The following is an 11,680-nucleotide window of genomic DNA, read 5'->3' as shown; positions in this document are numbered from 1 at the left end:
CACATGTACATACACACGTCCACACACGCAAATATACATACCTACACAGCTTTCCATGGTTTACCCCAGACGCTTCACATGCCTTGCTTCAATCCACTGACAGCACGTCAACCCCTGTATACCACATGACACCAATTCACTCTATTTCTTGCCCTCCTTTCACCCTCCTGCATGTTCAGGCCCCGATCACACAAAATCTTTTTCACTCCATCTTTCCACCTCCAATTTGGTCTCCCTCTTCTCTCGTTCCCTCCACCTCCGACACATATATCCTCTTGGTCAATCTCTCCTCACTCATTCTCTCCATGTGCCCAAACCATTTCAAAACACCCTCTTCTGCTCTCTCAACCACGCTCTTTTTATTTCCACACATCTCTCTTACCCTTACGTTACTTACTCGATCAAACCACCTCACACCACACATTGTCCTCAAACATCTCATTTCCAGCACATCCATCCTCCTGCGCACATCTCTATCCATAGCCCACGCCTCGCAACCATACAACATTGTTGGAACCACTATTCCCTCAAACATACCCATTTTTGCTTTCCGAGATAATGTTCTCGACTTCCACACATTTTTCAAGGCTCCCAAAATTTTCGCCCCCTCCCCCACCCTATGATCCACTTCCGCTTCCATGGTTCCATCCGCTGACAGATCCACTCCCAGATATCTAAAACACTTCACTTCCTCCAGTTTTTCTCCATTCAAACTCACCTCCCAATTGACTTGACCCTCACCCCTACTGTACCTAATAACCTTGCTCTTATTCACATTTACTCTCAACTTTCTTCTTCCACACACTTTACCAAACTCAGTCACCAGCTTCTGCAGTTTCTCACATGAATCAGCCACCAGCGCTGTATCATCAGCGAACAACAACTGACTCACTTCCCAAGCTCTCTCATCCCCAACAGACTTCATACTTGCCCCTCTTTCCAGGACTCTTGCATTTACCTCCCTTACAACCCCATCCATAAACAAATTAAACAACCATGGAGACATCACACACCCCTGCCGCAAACCTACATTCACTGAGAACCAATCACTTTCCTCTCTTCCTACACGTACACATGCCTTACATCCTCGATAAAAACTTTTCACTGCTTCTAACAACTTGCCTCCCACACCATATATTCTTAATACCTTCCACAGAGCATCTCTATCAACTCTATCATATGCCTTCTCCAGATCCATAAATGCTACATACAAATCCATTTGCTTTTCTAAGTATTTCTCACATACATTCTTCAAAGCAAACACCTGATCCACACATCCTCTACCACTTCTGAAACCACACTGCTCTTCCCCAATCTGATGCTCTGTACATGCCTTCACCCTCTCAATCAATACCCTCCCATATAATTTACCAGGAATACTCAACAAACTTATACCTCTGTAATTTGAGCACTCACTCTTATCCCCTTTGCCTTTTTCTTATCTATGTTACATTAATACATTATTGTATTAGTTCATTTACATATCTTTTTTGCATGAAAACAATGAAATTTAAAAAAAACCTCTATGTGTAATCTATGAGAGTTTAGTCCCCTGCTGCAGCAAGTGATGTTATGCTCCTCCCTGTGAAATTTAGTGGGTGGCTATGCCCGTATACCCTTTGTTTTCTTTAATGTTGGTGAGGTTCAATGTCCCTGGCAAATTTCTGTCACCATGCCAATGATACTGTCACAATCATAACGGTACCAAGTTGTCAGGGAAAAAGGTGAGGTAGGCAACAAAAAGATGAACATAAGCAAAAAGTTTCAAGTACTGTCCTTATGCAAAATCTTGACAACATATATATGAAGCATTCCAGAAGAAAGCATTCATAACATTGTCATGAAATTATTTTAATGAGTATGGAGCAGAATTCTTCTATTTGTTGATCTGTCCATTATCTTGGAATGGTACATTTGTCTTCCAGAGATAAGCTTAAAACAAGGATATCTTGCAAATTGTCCCAGTTTTCTTATCTTCTGCCAATGATTGAGCATAGGCAAACTTATTACCAGTGCATCATAACCACATTTTTAGTAAGAGTAGAGGCTAACAATCTTAGCAATCATTTAATAAGCAGTTGGGCAGTCAAACATGGACCAAGGACCTGAGCCACTAAGCAGCCTACAGCCAAGTGAATAAAAAGAAAATGATGAATCAATCTATATGATGCTTTTGCATGATACTAATTAACTTATAGTGTGGTAACTAGCCTCAAGGAGTTTCAACTTCTATTGCAGACTCAACTCAATCTTTTTCTTAGACTGACACAAGAAAAAAGCTTATTTGGTATAATTTTCTCTGATCCTATGTTCCCCTAGATTTCGCTGGCATCTTCAAAATGGTAGCTGCATTCATCAATCCCCTGAATGAGAAATTAGCTGCAGAAACATTTTCATCAGCAAAAGCTTTCCAGACATCAAATTTACAAGAAGCTCTGGATCTGAAGAGATATATGTTCCTAAGCAGAATCCTGAATTTTTTTGCCATGCTGTTGTCACTGATTTCTTTCACAGAGAATATAACATTGAAGCTTATTGATACAGTGGTTAAATTGATGAGAACTGCTATTGACGTTTGTGTAAATAAATTATACATTTCCTTTTTCCATAGCCAGAGGTTGAACCATTATGTGACATTCATTTTTTTTTTCATTCATTTCAAGCTAGAAGTTTCAGTTTTCTAAATTGTTTCTTACATTTTTCATATGTATATATATGTATGTGTATGTGTGTGTATATGAGCGTATGTATGTGTATGTGTATATGTATATATATATGTGTATATTATCCCTGGGGATAGGGGTGAAAGAATACTTCCCACGTATTCCTCGCGTGTCGTAGAAAGCGACTAGAGGGGACGGGAGCGGGGGGCCAGAAATCCTCCCCTCCTTGTATTAACTTTCTAAAATGGGAAACAGAAGAAGGAGTCACGCGGGGAGTGCTCATCCTCCTCGAAGGCTCAGAGTGGGGTGCCTAAATGTGTGTGGATGTAACCAAGATGTGAAAAAAGGAGAGATAGGTAGTATGTTTGAGGAAAGGAACCTGGATGTTTTGGCTCTGAGTGAAACAAAGCTCAAGGGTAAAGGGGAAGAGTGGTTTGGGAATGTCTGGGGAGTAAAGTCAGGGGTTAGTGAGAGGACAAGAGCAAGGGAAGGAGTAGCAATACTCCTGAAACAGGAGTTGTGGGAGTATGTGATAGAATGTAAGAAAGTAAATTCTCGATTAATATGGGTAAAACTGAAAGTTGATGGAGAGAGGTGGGTGATTATTGGTGCATATGCACCTGGGCATGAGAAGAAAGATCATGAGAGGCAAGTGTTTTGGGAGCAGCTGAATGAGTGTGTTAGTGGTTTTGATGCACGAGACCGGGTTATAGTGATGGGTGATTTGAATGCAAAGGTGAGTAATGTGGCAGTTGAGGGAATAATTGGTATACATGGGGTATTCAGTGTTGTAAATGGAAATGGTGAAGAGCTTGTAGATTTATGTGCTGAAAAAGGACTGATGATTGGGAATACCTGGTTTAAAAAGCGAGATATACATAAGTATACTTATGTAAGTAGGAGAGATGGCCAGAGAGCGTTATTGGATTACGTGTTAATTGACAGGCGTGCGAAAGAGAGACTTTTGGATGTTAATGTGCTGAGAGGTGCAACTGTAGGGATGTCTGATCATTATCTTGTGGAGGCTAAGGTGAAGATTTGTATGGGTTTTCAGAAAAGAAGAGTGAATGCTGGGGTGAAGAGGGTGGTGAGAGTGAGCTTGGGAAGGAGACCTGTGTGAGGAAGTACCAGGAGAGACTGAGTACAGAATGGAAAAAGGTGAGAACAATGGAAGTAAGGGGAGTGGGGGAGGAATGGGATGTATTTAGGGAATCAGTGATGGATTGCGCAAAAGATGCTTGTGGCATGAGAAGAGTGGGAGGTGGGTTGATTAGAAAGGGTAGTGAGTGGTGGGATGAAGAAGTAAGAGTATTAGTGAAAGAGAAGAGAGAGGCATTTGGACGATTTTTGCAGGGAAAAAATGCAACTGAGTGGGAGATGTATAAAAGAAAGAGACAGGAGGTCAAGAGAAAGGTGCAAGAGGTGAAAAAAAGGGCAAATGAGAGTTGGGGTGAGAGAGTATCATTAAATTTTAGAGAGAATAAAAAGATGTTCTGGAAGGAGGTAAATAAAGTGCGTAAGACAAGGGAGCAAATGGGAACTTCAGGGAAGGGCGCAAATGGGGAGGTGATAACAAGTAGTGGTGATGTGAGAAGGAGATGGAGTGAGTATTTTGAAGGTTTGTTGAATGTGTTTGATGATAGAGTGGCAGATATAGGGTGTTTTGGTCGAGGTGGTGTGCAAAGTGAGAGGGTTAGGGAAAATGATTTGGTAAACAGAGAAGAGGTAGTGAAAGCTTTGCGGAAGATGAAAGCCGGCAAGGCAGCAGGTTTGGATGGTATTGCAGTGGAATTTATTAAAAAAGGGGGTGACTGTATTGTTGACTGGTTGGTAAGGTTATTTAATGTATGTATGACTCATGGTGAGGTGCCTGAGGATTGGCGGAATGCGTGCATAGTGCCATTGTACAAAGGCAAAGGGGATAAGAGTGAGTGCTCAAATTACAGAGGTATAAGTTTGTTGAGTATTCCTGGTAAATTATATGGGAGGGTATTGATTGAGAGGGTGAAGGCATGTACAGAGCATCAGATCGGGGAAGAGCAGTGTGGTTTCAGAAGTGGTAGAGGATGTGTGGATCAGGTGTTTGCTTTGAAGAATGTATGTGAGAAATACTTAGAAAAGCAAATGGATTTGTATGTAGCATTTATGGATCTGGAGAAGGCATATGATAGAGTTGATAGAGATGCTCTGTGGAAGGTATTAAGAATATATGGTGTGGGAGGAAAGTTGTTAGAAGCAGTGAAAAGTTTTTATCGAGGATGTAAGGCATGTGTACGTGTAGGAAGAGAGGAAAGTGATTGGTTCTCAGTGAATGTAGGTTTGCGGCAGGGGTGTGTGATGTCTCCATGGTTGTTTAATTTGTTTATGGATGGGGTTGTTAGGGAGGTAAATGCAAGAGTTTTGGAAAGAGGGGCAAGTATGAAGTCTGTTGGGGATGAGAGAGCTTGGGAAGTGAGTCAGTTGTTGTTCGCTGATGATACAGCGCTGGTGGCTGATTCATGTGAGAAACTGCAGAAGCTGGTGACTGAGTTTGGTAAAGTGTGTGGAAGAAGAAAGTTAAGAGTAAATGTGAATAAGAGCAAGGTTATTAGGTACAGTAGGGTTGAGGGTCAAGTCAATTGGGAGGTGAGTTTGAATGGAGAAAAACTGGAGGAAGTGAAGTGTTTTAGATATCTGGGAGTGGATCTGGCAGCGGATGGAACCATTGAAGCGGAAGTGGATCATAGGGTGGGGGAGGGGGCGAAAATTCTGGGGGCCTTGAAGAATGTGTGGAAGTCGAGAACATTATCTCGGAAAGCAAAAATGGGTATGTTTGAAGGAATAGTGGTTCCAACAATGCTGTATGGTTGCGAGGCGTGGGCTATGGATAGAGTTGTGTGCAGGAGGATGGATGTGCTGGAAATGAGATGTTTGAGGACAATGGGTGGTGTGAGGTGGTTTGATCGAGTGAGTAACGTAAGGGTAAGAGAGATGTGTGGAAATAAAAAGAGCGTGGTTGAGAGAGCAGAAGAGGGTGTTTTGAAGTGGTTTGGGCACATGGAGAGAATGAGTGAGGAAAGATTGACCAAGAGGATATATGTGTCGGAGGTGGAGGGAACGAGGAGAAGAGGGAGACCAAATTGGAGGTGGAAAGATGGAGTGAAAAAGATTTTGTGTGATCGGGGCCTGAACATGCAGGAGGGTGAAAGGAGGGCAAGGAATAGAGTGAATTGGAGCGATGTGGTATACCGGGGTTGACGTGCTATCAGTGGATTGAATCAAGGCATGTGAAGCGTCTGGGGTAAACCATGGAAAGCTGTGTAGGTATGTATATTTGCGTGTGTGGACGTATGTATATACATGTGTATGGGGGGGGTTGGGCCATTTCTTTCGTCTGTTTCCTTGCGCTACCTCGCAAACGCGGGAGACAGCGACAAAGTATAATAAAAAAAAATATAAAAAAAATAATATAACAAAAAGGTTTGCTATTCTTGGAGATCTCTACTTTGATTAGTGCTTTTATCCCTTGAGATCTGACATTGATACAGGCCTACCCTAGGAAAATGATCTTAAAATCTATATCTAAAGTAGTTCTTGAAGATGACTCTCATTACTTGAATTGATATTTTTTGCATCCATCTACAAACACCAACAATGGGCTGTTCAATAATAAGAATGATAATGTAGGTGAGATATATATAAGATCAATTCTACAAGGAATATGACATACCTACTTCAAACCCAGTAGTGGAAAAACTAACCCACAAAGAGTATGTATCTTGCGCATTCAAGTGCTATTTCAATGTAGGCTCTATTCAGCAGGATACAAAAATCTGTATTTAGTACATACATATTTGATAACAGCCACTACCACACAAAACACCTGTGAAAGGTGTTTCTCCAACATGAAAACTGAGTCAAGACTCAAATCCTCGATCACAACATAATTTGGAAATAGTGATGCTTAGAGCCACAGAAATGAAATTATGATAAAGCTGAAGAATAACACAGAAAATTTTAAACAGATTTGCCAAGACATAATCATTACTTCTTAGTTCACTACTTCTGCAGCCTCATTATTTTAATTTCTACACAAATCATATTTGAAAAATAAGAGATTATTGGTATAAGGCATCTGATTTTCTGAAATAATAGTTGACTTTTCATTAATATAAGAAGAATGTGTTTGTGCAGATATATAATTTAACGGATTCCCATTATCATATATCTGATATCAAGCAGCAATCTAAAATATCATCCTGCATCTCCTTTAACACAAAAATAATGACAGTGACTGAACCAAAACTAGAAATATTCTACAATAGTTTCCTATCTTGTGGAGGTGAAGGTGAAGCTTTGTAGAGGTTTTCAGAAAAGAAGAGAGAATGTTGGGGTGAAAACAGTAGTGAGAGTAAGTGAGCTTGGGAAGGAGACTTGTGTGAAGAAGTACCAGCAGAGACTGAGTACACAATGGAAAAAGGTGAGAACAAAGGAGGTAAGGGGAGTAGGGGAGAAATGGGATGTATTTAGGGAAGCAGTGATAGCTTGCGCAAAAGAAGCTTGTGGCATGAGAAGTGTGGGAGGTGGGCAGATTCGAAAGGGTAGTGAGTGGTGGGATGAAGAAGTAAGATTATTAGTGAAAGAGAAGAGAGAGGCATTTGGACGATTTTTGCAGGGAAAAAATGCAATTGAGTGGGAGATGTATAAAAGAAAGAGACAGGAGGTCAAGAGAAAGGTGCAAGAGGTGAAAAAAAGGGCAAATGAGAGTTGGGGTGAGAGAGTATCATTAAATTTTAGAGAGAATAAAAAGATGTTCTGGAAGGAGGTAAATAAAGTGCATAAGACAAGGGAGCAAATGGGAACTTCAGTGAAGGGCGCAAATGGGGAGGTGATAACAAGTAGTGGTGATGTGAGAAGGAGATGGAGTGAGTATTTTGAAGGTTTGTTGAATGTGTTTGATGATAGAGTGGCAGATATAGGGTGTTTTGGTCGAGGTGGTGTGCAAAGTGAGAGGGTTAGGGAAAATGATTCGGTAAACAAAGAAGAGGTAGTAAAAGTTTTGTGGAAGATGAAAGCCGGCAAGGCAGCAGGTTTGGATGGTATTGCTGTGGAATTTATTAAAAAAGGGGGTGACTGTATTGTTGACTGGTTGGTAAGGTTATATTATGTATGTGTGATTCATGGTGAGGTGCCTTAGGGTTGGCAGAATGCTTGCATAGTGCCATTGTACAAAGGCAAAGGGGACAAAGGTGAGTGCTCAAATTAGAGAGGTATAGGTTTGTTGAGTATCCCTGGGAAATTATATGGGAGGGTATTGATTGAGAGGGTGAAGGCATGTACAGAGCATCAGATTGGGGAAGAGCAGTGTGGTTTCAGAAGTGGTAGAGGATGTGTGGATCAGGTATTTGCTCTGAAGAAAGTATGTGAGAAATACTTAGAAAAGCAAATGGATTTGTATGTAGCATTTATGGATCTGGAGAAGGCATATGATAGAGTTGATAGAGATGCTCTGTGGAAGGTATTAAGAATATATGGTGTGGGAGGCAAGTTGTTAGAAGCAGTGAAAAGTTTTTATCGAGGATGTAAGGCATGTGTACGTGTAGGAAGAGAGGAAAGTGATTGGTTCTCAGTGAATGTAGGTTTGCGGCAGGGGTGTGTGATGTCTCCATGGTTGTTTAATTTGTTTATGGATGGGGTTGTTAGGGAGGTGAATGCAAGAGTTTTGGAAAGGGGGGCAAGTATGCAGTCTATTGTGGATAAGAGAGCTTGGGAAGTGAGTCAGTTGTTGTGCACTGATGATACAGCGCTGGTGGCTGATTCATGTGAGAAACTGCAGAAGTTGGAGACTGAGTTTGGTAAAGTGTGTGAAAGAAGAAAGTTGAGAGTAAATGTGAATAAGAGCAAGGTTATTAGGTACAGTAGGGTTGAGGGTCAAGTCAACTGGGAGGTAAGTTTGAAAAGAGAAAAACTGGAGGAAGTGAAGTGTTTTAGATATCTGGGAGTGGATTTGGCAGCGGATGGAACCATGGAAGCAGAAGTGAATCATAGGGTGGGGGAGGGGGCGAAAGTTCTGGGAGCCTTGAAGAATGTGTGGAAGTCGAGAACATTATCTCGGAAAGCAAAAATGGCTATGTTTGAAGGAATACTGGTTCCAACAATGTTGTATGGTTGCGAGGCGTGGGCTATGGGTAGAGTTGTACGCAGGAGGGTGGATGTGCTGGAAATGAGATGTTTGAGGACAATATGTGGTGTGAGGTGGTTTGATCGAGTGAGTAATAATAGGGTAAGAGAGATGTGTGGTAATAAAAAGAGTGTGGTTGAGAGAGCAAAAGAGGGTGTTTTGAAATGGTTTGGTCACATGGAGGGAATGAGTGAGGAAAGATTGACAAAGAGGATATATGTGTCAGAGGTGGAGGGAATGAGGAGAAGTGGGAGACCAAATTGGAGGTGGAATGATGGAGTGAAAAAGATTTTGAGTGAATGGGGCCTGAACATGCAGGAGGGTGAAAGGCGTGCAAGGAATAGAGTGAACTGGAACAATGTGGTATACTGAGGTCGAAGTGCTGTCAATGGATTGAACCAGGGCATGTGAAGCGTCTGGGGTAAACCATGGAAAGTTCTGTGGGGCGTGGATGTGGAAAGGGAGTTGTGGTTTCGGTGCATAATTACATGACAGCTAGAGACTGAGTATGAACGAATGTGGCCTTTGTTGTCTTTTCCTAGCGCTATCTTGCACACATGAGGGGGAGGGGGTTGTTATTTCCTGTGTAGCGAGGTGGCGATGGGAATGAATAAAAGCAGACAGTATGAATTATGTACGTGTGTATATATGTATATGTCTGTGTGTGTATATATATGTATACGTTGAGATGTATAAGTATGTATATTTGCGTGTGTGGACGTGTATGTATATACATGTGTATGTGGGTGGGTTGGGCCATTCTTTCGTCTGTTTCCTTGCACTACCTCGCTAACGTGGGAGACAGCGACAAAGCAAAATAAATAAATAAATAAATAGTTTCCTATTTTTATATATAGTAGCTGATTTGATAGTTGTGTGAAAATAATACTATTATCTGTTGGGGATGAGAGAGCTTGGGAAGTGAGTCAGTTGTTGTTCGCTGATGATACAGCGCTGGTGGCTGATTCATGTGAGAAACTGCAGAAGCTGGTGACTGAGTTTGGTAAAGTGTGTGGAAGAAGAAAGTTAAGAGTAAATGTGAATAAGAGCAAGGTTATTAGGTACAGTAGGGTTGAGGGTCAAGTCAATTGGGAGGTGAGTTTGAATGGAGAAAAACTGGAGGAACTGAAGTGTTTTAGATATCTGGGAGTGGATCTGGCAGCAGATGGAACCATGGAAGTGGAAGTGGATCATAGGGTGGGGGAGGGGGCGAAAATTCTGGGGGCCTTGAAGAATGTGTGGAAGTCGAGAACATTATCTCGGAAAGCAAAAATGGGTATGTTTGAAGGAATAGTGGTTCCAACAATGTTGTATGGTTGCGAGGCGTGGGCTATGGATAGAGTTGTGCGCAGGAGGATGGATGTGCTGGAAATGAGATGTTTGAGGACAATGTGTGGTGTGAGGTGGTTTGATCGAGTGAGTAACGTAAGGGTAAGAGAGATGTGTGGAAATAAAAAGAGCGTGGTTGAGAGAGCAGAAGAGGGTGTTTTGAAGTGGTTTGGGCACATGGAGAGAATGAGTGAGGAAAGATTGACCAAGAGGATATATGTGTCGGAGGTGGAGGGAACGAGGAGAAGAGGGAGACCAAATTGGAGGTGGAAAGATGGAGTGAAAAAGATTTTGTGTGATCGGGGCCTGAACATGCAGGAGGGTGAAAGGAGGGCAAGGAATAGAGTGAATTGGAGCGATGTGGTATACCGGGGTTGATGTGCTGTCAGTGGATTGAATCAAGGCATGTGAAGCGTCTGGGGTAAACCATGGAAAGCTGTGTAGGTATGTATATTTGCGTGTGTGGACGTATGTATATACATGTGTATGGGGGTGGGTTGGGCCATTTCTTTCGTCTGTTTCCTTGCGCTACCTCGCAAACGCGGGAGACAGCGACAAAGTATAATAAAATTAATAAATAAATCTGTTATAATGTTCAGAAATATCCATAAAAATTTTCTAGCATCTTAGTTTTTCTATAAAAGATAGTTAGAGGCTCACCACATATATAAATAAAAAAATAGAGTGAGTTTGAACGATGTGGTATACTGGGGTTGACGTGCTGTTAAAGGACTGAACCAAGGCATGTGAAATGTCTGGGATAAACCATGGAAAAGTCTGTGGAGACTGGATGTGGAAAGAAAGCTGTGGCTTCGTTGCATCACACATGACAGCTAGAGACCGAGTGTGAATGGATGTGGCCTTTTTTTGCCTATTTTCCTGGTGCTACCAAGCTGAAACAGGGGGCAGCGATGATGTTTCCTGTGGAGCAAGGTGGTGCCAGGAATGGATTAAAGGCAAGCAAGTAGGAATGTGTACATGTGTATATATGTATATGTTTATGTATACATGTATATATTGATATATGTATACGTATATCCCTGGGGATAGGGGAGAAAGAATACTTCCCACATATTCCCTGCGTGTCGTAGAAGGCAACTAAAAGGGAAGGGAGTGGGGGGCTGGAAATCCTCCCTTCTTGTTTTTCACTTTCCAAAAGAAGGAACAGAGAAGGGGGCCAAGTGAGTATGTTCCCTCAAAGGCTCAGTCCTCTGTTCTTAACGCTACCTCGCTAATGCGGGAAATAGCGAATAGTATGAATGTATATGTACATGTATGGGTATTTATGTGCATTCATGTGTATACGAGTGGATGGGTCGTTCTTTGTCTGTTCCCTGGCGCCACCTCAATCACGCAGGAAACAGTGATCAAATATAATAAATAAATAAATATAAATATCTTATCTTTATTACACCTAATGGCTGTTTCCCATGTCAGTGAGGTAGTGCCAGGAAACAAACAAAGAATGGCCCATCCACTCATAAACATATATATATAAATGCCAATACACGCACATATACATACATAT

At 41.7% G+C, this 11,680-nt stretch overlaps 1 protein-coding gene across 1 annotated transcript in view; it reads right to left on the bottom strand.

The window, feature by feature from the left end:
- The window catches only part of LOC139755679 (endoplasmic reticulum aminopeptidase 1-like), a 383,172-nt gene that overhangs the window by 90,284 nt on the left and 281,208 nt on the right, over positions 1-11,680 (bottom strand). The gene's annotated exons all lie outside the window — the stretch shown is intronic.

This window comes from Panulirus ornatus, chromosome 19 (genome assembly GCF_036320965.1).
Source record: "Panulirus ornatus isolate Po-2019 chromosome 19, ASM3632096v1, whole genome shotgun sequence".
Taxonomy (NCBI): Eukaryota; Metazoa; Arthropoda; class Malacostraca; order Decapoda; family Palinuridae; genus Panulirus; species Panulirus ornatus.
Note: the sequence above shows the minus strand (reverse complement) of the source record. Positions and strands in the feature narration are given on the sequence as shown.